Source organism: Carassius auratus, chromosome 28 (genome assembly GCF_003368295.1).
Source record: "Carassius auratus strain Wakin chromosome 28, ASM336829v1, whole genome shotgun sequence".
Lineage (NCBI taxonomy): Eukaryota > Metazoa > Chordata > Actinopteri > Cypriniformes > Cyprinidae > Carassius > Carassius auratus.
In genome coordinates, this window is record NC_039270.1 from 24,757,329 (window position 1) to 24,774,165 (window position 16,837).

Consider the following 16,837-nt stretch of genomic DNA (forward strand, 5'->3'; position numbering starts at 1 on the left):
TACGAACCGTTCGGTACATAATGCGTACCGCGTACCGAACCGAAAGCCTTGATCCGAACGGTTCAATATGAATACGCGTATCGTTACACCCCTAATATATATATATATATATATATATATATATATATTAGGTGGATAAACGACTTTAGATTTTTTTAAAGTCAACTTTTATGTGATGAAAGTCGAGTCAAAGTCGACTAGTCGATGATGACGTCATTAATGAACAAAAGTTTGGAGCTGTGAAAAACACCTTGTGCACAGCTATGGCATATGACATAGCCCTGCGTACATGGCTATTGCTCCCATAACAGCTAATTTAAATATCATTTTATATTTTGTCTTTTGGTCATTTTATTTCTCAAAGATTTCTGCTCATTCTAAATCAGATAAAGATAAAGTAGCACAGTACAGGTTACATTCATATGAATGCATTAGTGAGAGCGATTGTATGAATTATTTCTACATGACCGCGTCTCTCTAGTAGTAGTAGTGACGCTGTGGGATTTAGTTATTAGCAAATATATGCTTGAACTTTTCAGTTTTTAAGCAATTCTTTTGAGAAATCACAGAATATCATTGACAATACTTGTCTGTGCTGAATGATTCTGTGTGCGAGCGACCTGCACGTGACGTACGAGCTGCTGTCTGTAGTCTATGTGTGTGCGTTACAGTACAGCAGCACATTAGATTAGAACAGCGATTAACTTACCTGTACAATAAGATGTTTAGAATGTGTGTTCTCTCAGTGAATTTCGAGCATGTCTTGTGGACCATTCAGAGTATACATTTATTTGTAATTTTTAACTGTTTGGAAACGGTTCGTAAATGTGGAAGTCCTTCAAAGATTTATTATTCTGTTGTGCCCTCTATAGGACCGGAGACTAGTCAATGTTAAGTTTAAAGTGTCATGGCCGAGCATTGAAGTCTACTAGTGGATTAGTCGATTAGTTGGTGCAACCCCTAAAATATATATATAATGTATAAAATCGGCTCCCAATAATAATAATAATAATGATGAATTTTAAGTAATTAAAATGTACCATAAAAGTAAAACATCTAGGCCTGTGAATACAAACCAAAAAATATTAAAGTAAAATCAAGTAAGATAATAAGCCTAATTATTTTCAATAGAAATATACATTTTACTGTGACTTAATACAACTTTTTTTGTGGTTTGGAAGGTTTCATTGAAGTCCTCATCTCTATTATTCTTATTTTTGGTGCATTGTCAGAAGTTATGTGGTCATATTCACAAATCACAGCCTTTAATAACTTTTGGTTTATACATTGAACATACATATATATATATATATATATATATATATATATATATATATATATATATATATATATATATATATATATATATATATATATATATTTTTTTTTTTTTTTTTTTTTGTGTGTTAACTGACATCTAACTGTTGTAAGTGAGAAATAGTTATCCTGAACCTCTAATTTGACATTCTCATAACTGATCTAATTACAAATTAAAAATCAATACATATCAATTAGTACAGCAGGCAATGTTTGAGTACTGTTTTACTTTTTCTTCCCTCCATTTCTTGTTAGCATCAACTTAACCGACCCCAACGGCTCTTTTCAGAGCCAAATAACACAGCATCTTTGGCTTTGTAAGTACACTTTTGGATTGAATTTCAGACACTTCCCAAATATTTTTATTTAGATCAATCACTGCTACATCATGCAGCAAGTTACAGTCATCAGGACTGACTTAAAATAGAAATTAAAGGGATTACACTACCAGTCAAAAGTTTTTGAACAGTTAGACTTTTAATATTATTAAAACATTACTATTCAGTTGTACCATTTAATATTTTTTAGAAAATGTATGTTTGGAAATGTCATTATTTTGACTGTTTTATGAAAAGTTAGAAAAATGCTTTTTTAGAGAGTAGCATGAAGCACAATATTCTTTAAATAGAAGTCAATGTTGTGCTCAAATGCTGTCTTGACACACACCCTAGTCCCCGACTGAGTTCTTTAACGGCATATTGTTTTTCAATATACAGACTTTTTTTTTTGACAGTTAACACTGTAAGGAAACCGTTCTTAAAAGTGGCAACAGAAAAATAAGAAAAAGACAGAACAACTAACTCACTCTAAGAAATATCTGTTGTTTATTAAATTAAAAAATGTTTGTATAGTTAGATATAAATTTCACCCCCCAACCTTAATGAAAAATCTTTTTTTTTAATTTGTATAGCAATATTTGAACTACATTTAATTCTGTTTTGTGTGTGTTAACAGCATCTGCATAAACAGCTTTTAAGAGTCATCAAAGACTACGACATCTTTACTGTTCCTATGTAAGTGTTTATTTTTTCCATATAGTTCACTGAATGCTCTGATGCAGTAAGTTATAAGTAACATCTTAAGTAGGTTAAAGGAATTGTTATTTTATGTTAAATTGTAATTGATATCAGTATCTAATGTGTCTTGTATAAAATGTTTCTTAAGGGACATGTAACTGCATTATATTGTTCTCTTTTTTTTTACAGACTCCTTCCTCTTGTTTTTTGCTTATACTGCTAAAGAGTAAGTATTTTAATTTGACTTTCTATATTTTATAAGTAATTTAATACACAAACTTAGTGACATATTACAGAAAAATCCTTTACAGAACAATCCAGACCTTAAGAATTAATCTATCCAATTTCAGTTAGGATTAAGATAACCATTGTGTTTACCATTTTGGTCAAATATTGTGCTACAAACATTGTTAACAATTTTAAAATGTTCATTGATGGCAAATTACCTTGGTATAAGCGGGATACATGGGTGTGCATTATTTTTCTAATAATTCAAAGGCCCGAAGGTTACCACCCCTCAGGACATCAATCAGATTATATATTTAAAGGCATTAATCCGTTTTTATTTTTTATTATACATCAATTGCTATCGTGAGTAGGACTATTTCTTCAGCATCTAATCCAACACCTATTTTGCTAGTATCAAAACATCATTTTAAGGCTGGTAATGGAGGCTTGAGCCGTTGATAGCTCTAATGCAGTTATTAGAGAGCGAGAGAGACAGAGACACAGATAAAGAGAGAGAGATAGAGAGAATGTTCATCAACCAATAAGGCTTGGGTATCGAGTATTGAATGGAACCGTGACTAGCTTTGTGATTTTCCCGGAATCGTTCTAAAGTTAAAATTTTGATTCATAGTCCGCCGACCGGAATAAGAAGAAACCGCTGAACACCAACAAAGAAGCGTCCACCGGAAGTGTTGGCATAACCGAGTGAATCGAACATGGATAGCGTGCGCCGGCGGTCCAAAGTGTGGCTTCACATTTCTAAATGGAACGAAATCTCGGCAAAATGCAACATCAGTCGGAGCACGGTAACATGTTCAAGTACCTGCAGCATCATACACTCATGTGTAAATGTGTTTTCATGAGGTTTTCAATAATAAAGCTCTCGAGGAAAGTGTACCCCTGTGAAAATATATTCATAATTTATAATATTTATATTCAAGTTCATAGATTTGATATTTAAATTGTAGTTGAAAACAGCCCTGTGAGAAATTCATAGTAAAGTTAAAAAAAAGTAAAAAGTTCATAAAATTAAAATTGATGGAGAAAGTCAGACGATTTCCTTCAGAAAAGCCATTGGTTAGCTAGATCATTTAAAATATCCTAAACCTTTTTTGACCCTGCCTCTTAAATGAATTGGAATCGAGAATCGTAAGGAACCGGAATTGAAACAAGGAATTGAAATCGGAATTGTTAAATTCAAACGATACCCAACCAATAAGATTCAAGCATTCAACAGCCCTGTAGTATAATATATATTTTAATGCACAGTTGCCAGGGAATACAGCCTAAATTTAAACAGAAGCATCCAAATCCAATATAATAGACTAACATAAGATTAAATCTTTGTTGTTGTTTTTTCTTCCTCCCAGTTTCTGAAATGATCTTTTAACTTCAAATATTTGCTACAGGCTTGCCATGATATAATACTGGTTACACTGGTAATCAGGGACAATACCAGCAGAGATGGGGGTCAAATATGTTCAAGTCAAAACCAAGTCTTTACCATCATGTCTTGATTGAACTCTCAAGTCTCAATGCACACAAATGTTGATTCCTGCTAAGGATCAAGTCAAGTTTCACAATACAGTACCGAGTTTTAAAACATAACCACAAGACCTGGATTTATGACACTTCCGACTTTGTTACATTATACCCCAGGCGCGCAGATGGCACTAGGGACGGGGGGACATGACCCCCCCAGATTCATAGTAACCAGATCCGTCCCCCTCACTTTCTCAATGAAAGGTTCTATTGGTAAACAGAGGATTCATCGATGTTTCCACGATGTACATGAGTCTAAGTAGAAGAGACCCGGCCCGCGGCTCCTTTAAACGTGTACTAGCTAAACGATTTTTGAAACACGCTTTTGACCGCTGTGTCTGACCGAGTCCCAAAACACACTTGTAGCCAATCAGCAGTAAGGGGGCGTGTCTTGTCCTGATGGCGAGAAGAGAGCGCTCAATTTGAGTGCACAGGACGCATATTACATTTACATTTAGTCATTTAGCTGACGCTTTTATTGAGAGAGATGGCGGATAAAAAAGAGGGTTTACAATCAAGCAAGAGGTAGGACCCGCGTAAATATCCAGCGGTGGAGAGAAACTCAAGGATTGGGAAGGGCTCGAATCGGATGCAGAGGTTTATTTGTTTCTTTTTGATAGGTGAGTAACGATTTTGCGTTGTTTCACACAACTTATTCATGTTGGCTTTTGTTTGAATTTGCTTGTGTGTCATCTTCGCTTGTTTCTGCGATCGTTGTTGCCATGGTTGCGTATGTACGTGTGGGGTAAAGATTTCAAAATAGGGGCGATGCACGGTGGCCGAGAGAGCTCAACTTCACAAAACACATTCAAATAGAAAAAGCACCAGCAAATTAAGAAAATATCTTCATCAGTTTGACAGCAAATGTGCTGCAAACTCAACACAATGAAATACAAAAACAAGCTACAAATGCTCACAACACAAACAAATACAGAAACGCTCTGCAAATACTCAACACAAACAAAATTACCCCAACAAAAAGAAAATTTTGAGTATTGATTACCATTTGTATAACCATATTTGTACAAATACCATGGTTAAACTATGGTTATAGTAGTAAATTCATGGTTAATTTGTTAATGATTACAGTAACCATTTTTTGTTTGCTTTTGTTTAATAATAAATGTATTTATTAATTCATTCATTTCAATAGTAAAACCACAGGCTATAGTTAGTTTTTGTAAGGTAAGCTGTAAAAGTAAGCTAGCCAGCTTACATAACTTTTCACAGTTACAGAAATTGTGTATTTCATCAGCTTATTTAGGCTAATAATATCCATAAAAAAGCTAAGGAATCGTATGACCAGGATTGTTAAAATAAACAAAAGACATTTTTTCAGAGCAAACATTCATAAATTATGTCCCAGCCACATTTGTCACTTTACGGTTCCCTTAAATATTTCCGATGTGGTCTGTGTTTTTGCAGCACATTTCTTTATTTGTTTGTATTGTGAGTATTTGCAGCACGTGTTGTCAAACTGATGAAGATGTTTTCATAATTTACAGGTATTTTTGTTATTTGCAGCATGTTTTCTCTCTCGGCCACCGTAGCAGGTCCTGTTGTGGTATGGGTAGGGATGGGTATCGTTAAGGTTTTAACGGTATTACTACTCTTACCGATACTGCTTAACGGTCCGGTACTTTAACGGTATTCTTATCGGTACTTTGTGTTGTGTGTGTGTGGTTTTTTTAAGAACAAGTTGAGAACAGAATTAACATTTCTTTATTTTTTTTTAATGTAAAATTAACAATGGGCTTGTCTTGGACCAGAGGTGTTAGGAGGAGTTGGTTGGTTCATAGTAGCTGCAGCTTAAAATAAAATAAAAAAATATTATTGATTTTTATGTATATATATATATATATATATATATATATATATATATATATATATATATATATAATAAAAAGGTTGAAAAATGTGGCAATTGGCTATTTTGTAAACTAACTTGAGGTGCTGTGCATTTAAGTTAGCCAAATAAATGTTTACATTTAGATTTAGAATATGTTGATTTCATTCTCATTTTTCCCAAAAGAAATCAACAGAATTTCTACGTAAGGTTAGCAAACCAGGGAGATTTTACATTTTAAATGACGTGAACAACGTTGATTCAACATGATTTTAGCATACATACCTGATGTAGATGGGGCAACAACCAGAGACGAGCTAGCTAGGCAGTCGATACACATTATGCACTTTTGCTTTGACAGATTGCTTGTGTTTCCGCTCTTACATGCAAATCAGCATGTCAACATTAACTCTAGTGAAGTATAACCACACTTTGGAACGTTTTGCTCTCTCCGCCATCGTCACTCTTTGTATTAAGCGGGAGTTTTCGTACTGTTATGCGTGTACCGCGCTCGTTCTTGTTGTGTGTGTGTGTGTGTGACTGACAGACAGCCTCTGCGGCGTGCATGCGAGTTCTTGCAGATCTCACAGACAAACGTCTTAATAATATCGCAAATTAGAAATGTTTGGTGAGATAAAATGTGCACGATAACATTAATCAAATCTCTTCGCCATCGTCACTCTTTATTATTAAGCAGGAGTTTACGTACAGTTAATGCATGTGCGTGCGCTCGTTGTGGTCTGTGTGTGTGTGTGTGACTGACAGACAGCCTCCGCGGTTCGTAAATGTGGAAGTCCTTCAAAGATTTATTATTCTGTTGTGCCCTCTATAGGACCGGAGAATAGTCAACGTTAAGCTTAAAGTGTCATGGCCGAGCATTGAAGTCTACTAATGGATTAGTCGATTAGTTGGTGCAACTAAAAAAATATATATATATTTTTGATATGTAGACTGTAGCCTAAGACTTTCCCACGTTTTGAAATTAACTCACTGTAAATGTTCTTATGGTTTTTAAGGATGTCACAATGTTATATTATAATGTAATTGTTGTCTTCGTCCTTTCATTGTGGTGTATTTTGCCGGTTCTCTAAAGAATCGAACTCAGTCAGGGATTTTTCTCTCAGAAGAAAATACTTTATTTTAAGCAAAACAAAGCCGAGAGGTCCTTGCAAGGAGATCTCCCGAAATGCTATCTAGCATCTCATTATATACCCTATACAGGGCGTTTCCAAATAGTCAAGACTTTTCCTTATGCTTGCAATTTTAATACCTCCCTAGAGTGGAGAGGCCCTCTGCTTGATTTACTCTAAACACAGGCCCTCAATCTATGTCTGACCATATGTTTTTCATCAGTTCTGTACATTCCTGCACGTAAGCATATTCCTTTCTATCCATTTCCTATAGGATTATAATGGAAAAACAACTAGCAACAAAAATGGCTAGATTCACATTGATTATTCTTGATTGATTAAAATCTTACTAATAAAAATCTTCCACATATTCTCCCCTTTGAGACTTAATAAGTCTCACATTTGATTATTCTTATCCAGAGTGCTACTCCATAATCCAGTCATATTAGTTACACTACCTAGTGACTAAATAAGTCACATTGTATTATCACCAGTGGCTAGATTATGAAATTCCACTCTGAGGGATTACTGGACCAAACATCTCTCTCCTAATTTGACAAGGAGTGAGTAAAAGATCTCCCCTTCCTTCTTTAATAGTAAACATTGTTAAAAGCATTAACATGCAATTGGCTTGGCATTTGCCTGGTTATCACAGTTATGTATAAAAGGCATACAAATACATACATCACATCACACATTGAATATCACAAGATTATAAGAGTTGATCTTCAGCTTAGATACCTTATGTATCAATTTCCCATTATCTTGACATCTTTGAATTTAATTTGCTTAACTGTGACTTTGACTAGTGACCTCAATATAGGAAGTATACAGTAAAATAGTAAATATCCTGTTAATAATGCAATTCCTAAAAACTTTCCCTATTTAGTTATAAACTATGCTCCACATGCTCCTAACTGTAAATCAAACCAGTCTTACATTTTATTATCTTTTCCAACATTTTCTTTATCTACCATTCTTAGCCTTTTCAATTTGATCATTACTTCATTAAATGTTCCCTTCTATAAATACAGCTTTGTCCCCCAAACATAACACATACTTTTCCTTCTTCAGTTTACAAATAATCTAGAGCTTTTCTATTTTGCTCTTTTCATTCTATTTGTTGCATCCAATTGCTCTATTCTCCCTTAAAATCTTCCTACATCCATATTTCCCTTCTCATAACCTTCAAGTTCTTGATCTGACATTACTTGACATTATCTTTGTACTTTTTCTTTTCTATTTGTTGGCTCATATCTGCTCCCAAGTATTTTGATCTCAGTAGCAGTCCGTCCATTCTCTCGTTCCATCTTCACCAGGGAGACTCTTTGCGAGTCGTTGCAATGGTCTTTCCCCTTGTTGGCAAGGGTGGGTCGTTACTAGCACACCCTTCATCCCTCACTTCATGCTGTGTGGAGTTGTTGAAGCTGGTTGGTGTATTTTAAGGTTAGAGATGTGAACTCAGGTGTCACTCTGTAACCGTTTTGCTGATTAATGCAAGGCTCTCTTGAGATCATAACTGCACCCTCACTGGTTCTCTTTGATGGAGCGAAGCATTCCTTGGCCTTACTAGAACTGCTGTCACCTGTAAATGGAAAACTTCAGAGTTTTTTGTTAGTGTTATCAAGCATGCTAATTTGTTCATCTTGCTAGTCGTCCTTCTTGGTTTGACCTGTGGAAATGTAATGTGGGTTGAGGGCTGTCTTGGCCCCTTTTTGAGCTTTCACAATTCCTGTGCTGTCTTTACTATTTTTTAATTCCTTTCAATTTTATTCTCAACAATTTGCTTATTTAGTTATCTTTTTGTTTTGTAAACTGAGTTCCACTATATTACTTGATAATTTCCTATCTTGCTCTGTAATATAGGCCTTTTGACCTGGAAAACACTCAACCCACTTTATTTTAACAGTCAGAAAGACAATATTTCATCCTTTTGACACAATCAGCTCCATCATGATATCCTGAAAAGAAAGTTAGATGTGGGGTGGACAGAGCAAGCTTGCTTTGCTCTGCTCTGCCTTCCCATGTTATACGCTGCGCATGTGTGGCACTGTTTTTCTTTCTGCCACAACAATGACCTAGGTATTGACCAGGAAACTTAACCAAATTCATCCATGGTCATTATTTTTCTGGGCATAAGTTTGCCCTGTGGGCCCACATTCAAATTTGTATACAGCTGTTTGGGCAAATTGATTGAATTGCCTCAGTGTCTCGTCAGACACTATCTTTAATGCCATACAACACCATCATTCATACTTTTTCACACACTTTCACTCCCCTTTTTTGACCAAAAACTTTTCTTTTCTTTCTTTCCTTCCTTTTTTCAAAATCTCATAGATGAATTTGTTTAGAGTATTAGGCCTAGGCATTGGGCATTTGAGAGAGCCAATTATCATTTCTCAAATGTCATGTGTTTGTCTAATTTAAAGTTTAGTCAAATACTTTTTTGTTATTGCTCATGAGCGACTCTGAGAAGAGGATTGGAGATCTCTGTAAATCTTGGATCCATGACCATCAACATTTCCATCTTGTTATCCCCAGTGATGACAGTATATGTGATTACATGATTTTGGATCTTTGGAATAATTTTTTATTCATTATTATTTTATTCAGTTTTACCTTAGAAAATTACCTTTAAACAAAATGGAGTGACCAATATTTCTATTTTTTCAACCATATATATTTTTTCTATTGTTCATCAAGATACCCTTTTTTATTTTTATTTTTTATTCTCTTTTCCCAAAGCACTCAGCATTGTTGTCAAGTATTCAGTTATGCTTTTTCCCCAGTTGGTTAATGAAACAGCCTTACTATGCCAAATCCAGCTCCATGTTTATCTGATTGGTGAGTCAAGTACTCACTTCTGTCTGTCAAAATTATTTTTTCTTTAAAGGGGTCATGACATGGGTTTTTTTATTTTATTATTATGGTCCCCTAGGTGCAATTATAGTATTACTATAGTTAAAAAAAAAAAAACTTTTAAAATGTAGTGAATTATGACATTTTCCCACCCTGTTTCTCATCCTTTGATACAAACAGTCTGTTTTGGGTTGTTTCCCCTTTAAGAGTTCAGTGTTAACGCCCACTGTTATGATTGGCTAACGACATTTGACGGAACATTTGCGGATTGAGCGCGTAACTGTTTAGTAGCGAGTGATGCATTCGAAGCGATGGCTCTTGCAATGATAAAACCTTATATGTTTGAGCCGGAATCAGATGAGGAATCAGAGGAAAATGAACCATCACCACAACAACGAAGACTGGATCAGCCCGTGTCCACATGGAAAGTGAAACTATTTTGAATTAATAAAAAAATTGTAACCCGAGACACTTGAAAACGGTTTATTGTTGCATAATTATTCTATAGTTTAATATGCTAACAGTTCAACATTATTTACCTAATTTCAATGAAATGATAGGGTGTACTGCGGACAAAAATGCATGCACAGGCCATATTTGAAGATGCAGCATTGATAAGGCAACATTTTTAATCTTCTATTACATGTAGGCCTAACGTTACTAGAAAGGCGACATATTTTCAAGATTCTCTTATACAAATAAACTGCATCCATTTTTCCCTGACGTCAGGATCTTTCGGCAGCGTATTCAAAGATGTTGTTTGTCCACAGCCAGGAACAGCACATCTGCGTGGCACTGTAATTTTCCTGTACACAGACCCACTCGCTGTCCGTCGACTGAACACTTGTGAGGCGCGCAGCGCGACAACGATCCGAAATGAGCGTAGTTGTCTTGTGCTGGAGGCGGTCATATGCAAATGGTTGGAACGTCACTTCGCACCGTGACGTCACTTCTTACCATGGATCCAGAACGAGCTGTATTTAGAGCTTGATTAAATAAATGGCTCGTTTATAATGGGGAGGACGTCTTAAGCTATGAAACTTGCAGGACGTTTTAATGGTACAAAGACCTCTTATATTCCAAAAGATCAAGGCAAATTTGGTTTCTCATTTCATGACCCCTTTAAGACATGAGGCTGGACTGGTACCTATTGAAAATCAGATTGAGAGAGTTAGTTAAAACACAGAATTTAAGGAAGTGCTGTGAGACCAGTGAATAATCAAGGTTAAAACCAGACATGGGGACTTGTGACTTGGTGACTTGGACTCGAGTCGACTCGAGTCGCTATTTTTAGGACTTGAGACTTGACTCGGACTTGGAAGTTAAAGACTCGGGACTTGACTTGACTTGAGACACGATGACTTGAATGACTTGAGTGTTAATTACATCATGTTTTCAGTTTGAATATAAAATATATCAATTATTTTTTTAAATAAAGTTGATTACTCAGCTGGAGCGCAGGCTGAGAATAGCGTCGTGACTGGATCAGGACACAATCATCAGTCATGCCCTCTCTACCTTACACACACCACGCCCACTTAAATCAGATATCACATCACATCAACATGTCAGCCTGAGAGGTACCGAGGGTCATCGCTTTTGTCTTCAGTAGTTCGCGCCTAAAAACGCGTGGAAAACGCTAGTCGCGCCGCTTTCTACTTCTTTCCAAAGCGCTCGGGCAGAAGTGTTCCTGGGGCGTCTGTCGTTGCTAGGCATCCATGACACGCTCTCTCTCATTGAAGACGCGGAAATTTCAGCAAAGGATAAATGGATTTGCAGCACTAAAAATCGCTCGCAGTAGCTCTGCTACTAAATTCATTTCAAAATGGCAATCCATATACAGCTATGAACAGCTGTTCCTTCATCTTAGCTGAGCTTTCAACGTTGATACGAGAAAGGATGAAGCTGATTGGTTAGTTATTGTCACATGACCTGCGGTGCGCTTGCGGCATTCTGAAAAGTTTAGATGTTGAGCGCGTTGCTTCCATTATGAGCGCGCATACCGCGCGCCTACATTGGAAATAACGAACTTGCGCGCACAGAAGACGTGATGTGAACAGCCCCTAATGATCCGCTAGCAGGCCGTCAAAAAAACGCATTCCACGGGCGCCGCTAGGGTTGGGCTAAGGGGGCATAAGCCCCGAATATTTTGTTACCTTGTCTTTCTCATAGAGCAAAACAATTAATCAGAAAAACAAATGTAGCTGCCGCGATTACCCAGTCATGACAAGTGCATATTACATACATATATATATATATATATATATATATATATATATATATATATATATATATATATATATATATATATATATATAGGCTACAGAATATAAATATGACATATTTTCAGTTGTTTCATACTTTTTTGTTATGTACAGTACAGACCAAAAGGACACACCTTCTCATTCAAAGAGTTTTCTTTATTTTCATGACTATGAAAATTTTAGAGTCACACTGAAGGCATCAAGGGCTATTTGAGCAAGAAGGAGAGTGATGGGGTGCTGCTCCAGATGACCTGGCCTCCACAGTCACCGGACCTGAACCCAATCAAGATGGTTTAGGGGTGAGCTGGACCGCAGACAGAAGGCAAAAGGGCCAACAAGTGCTAAGCATCTCTCGGGGAACTCCTTCAAGACTGTTGAAGACCATTTCAGGTGACTACCTCTTGAAGCTCATCAAGAGAAAGCCAAGAGTGTGCAAAGCAGTAGTCAAAGCAAAAGGTGGCTACTTTGAAGAACCTAGAATATTACATATTTTCAGTTGTTTCACACTTTTTTGTTATGTATATAATTCCATATATAATTCCACATGTGTTGATTCATAGTTTTGATGCCTTCAGTGTGACTCTACAATAGTCAATAGTCATGAAAATAAAGAAAACTCTTTGAATGAGAAGGTGTGTCCAAACTTTTGGTCTGTACTGTACATAACAAAAAAGTATGAAACAATATACTCTCTATACTCTGAGAGAGAGAGTGTGAGAGAGAGAGAGAGAGAGAGAGAGAGAGAGAGAGAGAGAGAGAGAGAGAGAGAGAGAGAGAGAGAGGAGAAATGTAACAAAGTTTAATGTTGTATGTAAACTGTGTTTGAGAGAGAGAGAGAGAGAGGTGTTCAGAGAGGAGTCTGTTGGATGTTTAGTTTTATGGACTCAATGTTGAAAATGTAAAACATTTCAAACACTGTTGGCAGAAGTGAAAAATAAATAATTTTAGGAACTTACAATTTTGTTTGATTCCATGATGTATTTTACTGAACATGAGTATTTACAATGCAAATCCAAATTATTTTAATTTACTGACAGTTACTTATATCTTGTCTTTTAACTTTATTAAGATCAGATTCTGCAGGTAAAATAACAATATTAAGGTGACTTGACTTGGACTTGACTTGACATAGCTTGTGACTTGACTTGACTTGACTTGCCCAAGAAAAAAATACTTGGGACTTACTTGAGACTTGAAGGTTAAGACTTGAGACTTACTTGAGACTTGCACATGTGTGACTTGGTCCCATCTCTGGTTAAAACATAGTAAATAAAATAATTAAATAAAATAATTAACATTTGTAGCAGTCTCTATATTGTTCATTGAATATGCAGGACCTGTGCACTGAAGGGATGGAAGTCCTTCTGGTGACATCATCAGGCCTGGGCTGTTACACTTTGTCATCAGTCTGTGATGGCACTCAAAGACCTGATGTTGTGGCGTACGGTCTCCGTTGTTTCTCTGCTTCTTCTCAGTCTGGCTTCTGGTTGCTTTCTGCCAGAGTTTTGCATTTCATAATGTTCTTTTCACCCTCAGGAAAAGTCTCAAGTGAAAGATTCACCTTTTCCTGGTTTGATTCAGTCTTCTCCTTGCTGAAGTATGTTCTTCTCTTTCAGGAGGGGAGGGGAACATCCATCAGCCCCTCCCTCTTCTTCTCTCCGCAGCTGTGTTTGCTGCTTTGCCACTTCTCCAGTTCATTGCTTTCCTTTGTCAAGGCACTGTTCCAGAAATCATCTGAAAGTTTAACACTCAGAGACTGCATTAATCAAATGTACCTATGTAACTTCTGACCAAACTGTGTCTGAGCAATCAGCTCTTTTTCTAATTTTCACTTTTCAACCTCCTCTTTCACTGGTCCCTTAATGAAAACAAAATCATCTGGTTGAAAACAGCAATTCTCTTTTTCTATGTTAGTTAAGCAAGTTCTTCATTGCAGGAAAATAGCAAGCATTTTTTCTTCTTTGCAAAATGCAGAAATCAACTACCTTTATTATCTAGGTATACTGCAATAAAACAAAACAAACCTTCCTTTTGTAGCAGAAATGAGTCGAACCAGACAAATTAAAGAGTCTTTCAAAGCTGTATGCATTGAAACACGAGAGCCAAATTCCTCAGGAAGTCATAAATCAGTTCTAGTGCCACAAGAACCAAGCAAGATGACCAACCAACTTGTTCACACAACAGCTTTCAACATGAACACCACTAGAGCAATTATTTACAATTTCAATTCGAAGAAGAGAAATTTGGTGTCAAATTTGTTGTTCGTAATTGAAATGCAACGCTGGACATCACATGGAAACCCATGAGTTAAACACTTCCATTGACTTCCCCCCCACCTAGCAGAACCAGACTGAAATTCCTAAGGTGGGGGAAGGGCTTTAAACCTCTATCTTCACAGAAAAGTCCTTTGCCAGAGAATGGCAAAGAAACTTCTTTTGTACATGTATATGGACCAGAATGAACTCAAAAAGACTTATAAATGAATCATTCCATTGCTTAACTCCATATTCATTTATGTGTGACCCACACACTTGACTATCATGTTATAATCACTTATTGTGTATGTTTTTTTAAATAACTATGGTATAGCTGAAGGGTACATAGTCGTGTTTGATATGTGTGTGATTGAATTTTCTTGCTTGATATTGTCCTGACAATCATTTATTTGTAAAATATATCATAATCTGGTAATAGGAATCATGTCCGAAAATTAGACCCTGCAAATTCGGACCACATGCTTGGTAAGATAAACAAATGATTTATGATACCCCCGAGCCAAGACAATATCTGATTGGTCAAGACGACATTTGAGGTGTGGCCAACAGGCCACTTTAAATACTTCGGACACCATGAAATCTTGCTTTTTAGTCTGCTTTCAGAGTCTGCTTTTAGTGTCTGCTAAGCGCGGTTGCAGCGTGCTTGAGCCTGCACGCCTGCTACTTAGCCACGATGAGAAGGAACACAACCTAGTCTCGTCAAACTTTATTTCTTTTCTTTTCCGTTTGAGAGTTTCGTGTTCTGAGTTAAGTTTTGTAACGTCGACCTCGTCTGCGCGTTTCAACTCCAACCAGCCACACAACTCCAGCTTCAGCCAACGCCCAACCACGGGCTTCCCAAGACGTCACTTCAGCGACTGAACTTCCAGCCAATCAACGACCTCGGGATAGCCCTTTCACCGGGACTCTTTCACAGGAGACGCAAGTAACGATACCTCCAGACTCTGACCTTTACTGGTGTATCTAATATAATTTTAACCTCACTGAGGAACTCAATGCGAGGGCTAATTACGTGATTGATGGTTGTTCATGTCTATGCAATTTAACGTATTGCTGTTAACTTGGGATTCCATATTTCCATTCTTTTAAACTCATCTTTCCCTAACTTTCGATCTTCCTGCAACTTGTGTGAATGTGTGAGTGCATGCGTTTATGTGTTAGATTAGTTTATATGTCTTAGATTTATCTAATAAAGCCTTATTCATATTGAAAAGAGAAGTATCTTGTGTTTTGTGCTTACAAGTTAATGTCTTAAACTGCCGATCTTGTTACTGTGCTAATTGATAGTGTTTCACTATAGTTTGGATATTAGTATCCAGCGCAGATTTTATGTTAAACGGCTCGTTCACTGAACCGCAGAGCGTCTAAGTGACCAGCCGTGAAACAGTGATTCCGTTCAAATTCCCTTTAAAATCTTAAATGATTCCCTTTGAGCTAAATTGACCTGTTTCCCTTACACTTTTATAACAGCCTGACATGCGTATGGTAAAATAAAGACTTCAATCATCATTTTTCTTCTATTTTTGCATACATGATTCAGAATGATCTGGTATTGAATTAATGTTTCCTAACCAACATAAAATAATTCCTATTATTGTAAATAAAATGATTAAATTTAATTCTTTAAGCAACTAGTTCCCTTCCTATGGTAAAATGCCTATAGCTTTTGAATCAGAATGTCTATTAACTTGGTCACCCAATCTTGCTTTCATTCCACATTGCACAAGTTATTTCTTTTATTTTTTACATTTACACAAGCCCAATCTCTGAGACTCTGTAATGGATTAACTTTCATACTGTCCCAGGGATAACAAGATACAAATTTTAGATGTTTTCACATATTAAATATAAAATTTTAAGCACGTGCATCTTTTAAATTAATCTATTCAGACAAGTTATTAAATAATAAATGCATATCTTATTTTAATTAATTTATTATTATTCCTTTATTCCACCATATCTGCCATCTCTATATTAGTCCATTTCTTGGAACATTTGTATTTATTTTTCTCTAAAACAACCTTCATACAGTTAACTTTATTGTTTTAGGGCTCCTGCACTTATCCTTTCTGGGTTGCCTCTGTGTTTTCACAGCTGGCTTCTCTTCCTCCCTTGCTCTCACTCCCACTGCGCTGGGCTCAGAAAATTTTCTCCCCTTTCACACAGACATCCAAAATGCAAAAATCTATTATAGATCTTGGTTCAATCTTTATTGATACTATTTTCCTAACCTCATTCACACTTTCTGCACTCTTTATTGAGCCAGAGTGCTTATTCTTGCATACTTTTTCCCTTTATCTAAGGGATAATCAGTCATTAATTGTCCTTTTATTATCAAGGCTCATCATACATTCATCCC

General features: G+C 36.3%; 1 protein-coding gene across 1 annotated transcript in view; it reads left to right on the top strand.

The window, feature by feature from the left end:
- The first annotated feature begins 1,564 nt into the window (after nucleotides 1–1,564).
- The window catches only part of LOC113047312 (gastrula zinc finger protein XlCGF8.2DB-like), a 36,471-nt gene continuing 21,198 nt past the window's right edge, over nucleotides 1,565–16,837 (top strand). Inside the window, exons 1-3 of the mRNA XM_026208672.1 lie at nucleotides 1,565–1,634; nucleotides 2,272–2,330; nucleotides 2,523–2,559. The gene's annotated coding sequence lies outside the window, so the exon portion shown is untranslated. The remainder of the gene's footprint in view (nucleotides 1,635–2,271; nucleotides 2,331–2,522; nucleotides 2,560–16,837) is intronic.